At 62.5% G+C, this 4,306-nt stretch overlaps 1 protein-coding gene across 1 annotated transcript in view; it reads right to left on the reverse strand.

Moving 5' to 3' along the window:
• The window catches only part of ZNF628 (zinc finger protein 628), a 20,317-nt gene that overhangs the window by 14,933 nt on the left and 1,078 nt on the right, over positions 1-4,306 (reverse strand). The gene's annotated exons all lie outside the window — the stretch shown is intronic.

Consider the following 4,306-nt stretch of genomic DNA (forward strand, 5'->3'; position numbering starts at 1 on the left):
GGGGTTTAGTGGGTTAGAGCAGGGGTCTGGGAGCCGGGACTCCTGGGTTCTGTTCAACTGATGGACTCTGTAGTGGCAGGCAGAGCCGTCCCTTTATGGGCCTCAATTTTCCCACCGTGGCTGGGCTGCGGAGCGTGGCTCCTGCTGCTCTCCATCTGCCGTGGCCCCCAGTGTGGGCAGGACGCACTGGGTGGCAGAAGCCCCAGCCCCCTGACTATAACAGGGTTCAAAAAAGAACTAGGATTGGTCCATCAATAGCTATTAGCCAGGGTGGGCAGCGATAGTGTCCCTAGCCTCTGTTTGCCAGAAGCTGGGCATGAGTGACAGGGAATGGATCAGTTGATGATTACCTGTTCTGTTCATTCCCTCTGGGGCACCTTGGTTTGGCCATTGTCAGAAGACAAGATACTGGGCTAGAGGGATCTGACCCAGTATGGCGGTTCTTATGTCCCCTGGACTCAACCAGCTGCGTGCAGTGGGATTCCATGACATACATGGCTCTGTGCTGCTGGGCGCTGACAAATCCAGGACACGGCCAGTGATTTATGGGCAGTACCAGGGCCAGACCTCCATAGGGCTGAGCAGGGAGGCTGGCTTGCTGCCAGGAGCAGAATTAGAAATGGCTGGCACAGAGCCGGGGGTCAGGGGAGTCACAACTCAGCTGGACACTGCACAGCCAGGGAGCACAGAGTGAGGAAGGGGGAGGTGTGGGCTGACCCCCACAGTGCCCCTCAATCCCAGCCCACAGCCCCTGCTATCCCAGCCCTGGGCTCCCCCTCAAGTTCTCTGACGATGCCCCTCATTTCCGACCCCCAGCACCTGCTGTGGCAGCTCCCCACCGCAGCCCCAGGTCCCTTGGCTGCTCTCTCGCTGTCACGCCTTGAGCCTGCAGATAGTGACGTGTTTCAGCGATAAACAGAAGTGGTTTGGGCCGGGGCTGGCAGGAGAGTCGATCTGCCTGGAGCAGAGCAGGCGCGGGGCACGGGGTTTTGGCTCTGCACCTGGCTTCCCTTTAATCACTGATTCAAGGACGGGGGAATTAGCCAGTGTTCCCTGGAGGGACAGTAAATCTAGCCCAGTAAACAGGGATGGGGGTCAACAGCCCTGGGGCGGGTGATGGGGTCCAAGGGGCAGCCCACCCTGCTGGGATGCAGCCAGCCAGGGAGCCCTCAGCCTGTGGGCCCCCTCCCCACATGAACACCACACACCAGGGCGTTGGTACCCGCTGCCCAGCAGGGAAGCACTGGGCCCCATGGGGCAGAGCTGTGGTTACAGAGGCAGAGCCAGTGCCATCACATCTGTGCCACAGGAGAGGGAGGATACAGGGTCCTGAACTGTGCCCCTGTGCCCAGGGCTCTGGGAATTTGAGATGCCCAAACCCCCACAGCCAGAGCCTTCTCATCCCCTCCACGGGGAGGGGGAAGGGGGGCACTGCCCCTTTTGTGGGACCCTGGACATCCCTGTTACCCAGAGAGAGGCGTGCTGCTTGCTGAGCCCAAGCCCGATGTGGTCTGGTGGTAGGGAGTTCCCCAGGGTCAGTGGGTGTTGTCTGAAATCAGCTTCCCTGGGAGCAGCCTGAAATGCATGGCTCTGTTTTACTGCTCACCCCGGCTCTGTATCGTCACTTGCCCACGGAGCCATGCGCCGAGCAGTGCCGCCCATAGAGCTGCCCAGGGACCTGTCTCTGAGCAGGGACATTTAGTGCAGACACAGGGAGGGGTCTAAGGAGGTCAAATGACATGCCCCCTCCTCCCCCCAGGTGGATGACTCTGTATCAGCCCCCGAGACCCACAGCTAGGCCATGGCCAGCCTTTCCCACAGCAGTTGCAAGACATTCTGGGAATGGCCTCTTGTGTGTCATTCCCAGGGGGCTTAAAGCATAATGGTAACACCACATTATTTAAATGTGACCCGAAGAGCCTCCCACCAGGCACCCTCAGCAGCGCCGGGGCTCTGGCCCTCCAGCACTGACCGCGAGCTGCAGGACTGACTGCGCTAGCTGGCAGCAGCAGGAGACTGTTATCCAGGCTGGGTGAGGATGGGCCATGAGGGGCAGGTACTCGGGGTGCTCAGGGCTCTCCCCCTCATTAGGGGCTCTCCCAGGGCACTGTCTGTTGCTGCTGCCGCTGCTTCAAGCGCGTTGGCGCGAGCCCGGCTCTTCACCATGTTCATGGCCAGTGATTAGTTCGGCTGCTGCCCCCTTTCCTCTGCGCTGGCGAAAGACGGGAACGGGTGAATTTTTAACATGTATTTTGGCCAAGCCCAGTGGATTTTCACTGGCAACAAAGGCACTGCTGGAGCCAGGGGCTTTCTGTGCCAGATAGCAAAGGCCTGCAGCAAACGGGGTGGGGTGGGGGGGTGACAAGAAAGGAATCTTTTAGCATGGAAGGAAGGTGTAAGGCAGCGTAAATACAGGGTGTTCCCCATTGCTCCTAACCAGGCACCCTGTGGTGCCCTGGCACCTGCTGTTCACCGGTCTCTGCTCAGGACAGGACCTGGCCCTCTCACGCGGGCACCACCTCAGCCTGGCCACCATGGCCCCTGGGATGACTCTTCGGGTGGCCAGGGCTGGGTGTCACCATGTTACCCCCTGCTGCCTCCAGCCACAGACAGACTTGCTGGTGCTTAGTTGGGGGTGCCAGCTCCCTGATCCCTCCAGCCTGGCAGCCACTTGGCCAGCCCACCCTTTGCCTTGTGGGTGAGCAACAGCTGGGCCTGAGCCCCTCAGAAAACCTCCCGCTGTGGGGTGCTGCCCCCTCTCCATTGCGCACGCCCCGTAATGCTGGGCCCCCATGGGACCGGGGCACACACCAGCGGGTCCAGTTCCGCTGCAGCCCCTTGCACAACAGCCCCGCCCTGAGCTCGGGTTCCAGAGAGCACACGGGGACGTTTAGTCCCAGAGAGGCCAGTGAGGAAGGACAGTGGCAACTAGGGTTACCATACGTCCGGATTTTCCCGGACATGTCCGGCTTTTTGGGCCTCAAATCCCCGTCCGGGGGGAAATCCCAAAAAGCCGAACATGTCCGGGAAAATAGGGGGGGGGCGGGGCCGCTGGGTGCTGGGCCGGGCCGGGGCCGGCGGTGCTGGGCCGGGGGTGCTGGGCCGGGGGCTGGCCCGGGCCCAGCGGTGCTGGGCCGGACCGGGCCCGGCGGTGCTGGGCCAGAGGCCGGGGGTGCTGGCCTGGGGGTGCTCGGCCGGGGGCTGGCCCGGGGGTGCTCGGCCGGGGGCTGGCCCGGGGCCGGCACCCCAGGGCCCGAGCCAAGCCAGGCTGGAGACGCTGGGACTGGGGCCGGCCGCCGGAGGGAGCCGCTCGGTTGGGGGGGCCAGACTGGGCCGCGCCTCCTCCCCCCACCCCCTCCAGCTTACCTGCTGCCTGCTTCAGGCTTCCCGCGAATCAAATGTTCGCGGGAAGCAGGGGAGGGGGCGGAGTTGGGGCGGGGACTTTGGGGAAGGGGTGGAGTTGGGGCGTGGGCGTGGGCGGGGCTGGGGCGGGGCCCCGTGAAGTGTCCTCTTTTTGGACACTCAAAATATGGTAACCTTAGTGGCAACAGACGGGTTCCACATAAAACAAAAGCAACACACGCTGTCTGGAGCCTGCCCGAAACCCACCTGCCCAGGCTAATCTGGCTACAGGAGGCGCCTCTCACCCGGACTTCCGTGGCGTTTTCAGCCAAGGTAGGCAGAGCTCCTGAGTGTGCCCGCTTCTGCCCAGGTGCAGGACAAAGGGGGGTCTTTCTGCCGTCTACTTATAGCCCCAAAGTTCATCTGCTGTCCTCCGAGTCCGGATAGCCCCCTTCGCTTATTGTCAGGCATGTTGCTGCCCTGTTGATTTCACCAGTGCACAGACTGGGTGCTGGGTTCCCCTCCCCCCTGCCCACAGACTGGGTGCTGAATCGTCCTTTCCCCCCCCCCCCCCCCCCCCCCGGCGCATAGACTGGGTGCTGGTTCCCCCCTGAGCATGTGCTAAGTGCTGGATTCCCCCTGCAAAGAGACTGGATGCTGGGTTCCCCCCCCCATGCATAGATTGGACACCCCTCAATCCCAACCTGCAGCCTCCAGCTGCCCCAGCTCTGGGGTCCCCGCCATGTCTTGGTCCCATTTGCAGTACGGAAGCTGCAGGGGGAGCCCCCCTGCCCCTGTTATATTTAGTGGCTGCGTGCGGCCGCGTGCCTTGGCTACCTGTTGACAGTTTCCAATTACAGCTGCGCCCGGAGATTCGTGTCTTGAGGCCTTTGGCATCTGGGGTCAGCCATAGGCCGCATGCCGGAAACACAGCCAGGACGGAGGGTGCAAAGCCAGCCCTGCT

The sequence above is a fragment of the Terrapene carolina genome, unplaced genomic scaffold (genome assembly GCF_002925995.2).
Source record: "Terrapene carolina triunguis isolate 2854851 unplaced genomic scaffold, T_m_triunguis-2.0 Scaffold517, whole genome shotgun sequence".
NCBI lineage: Eukaryota > Metazoa > Chordata > Testudines > Emydidae > Terrapene > Terrapene triunguis.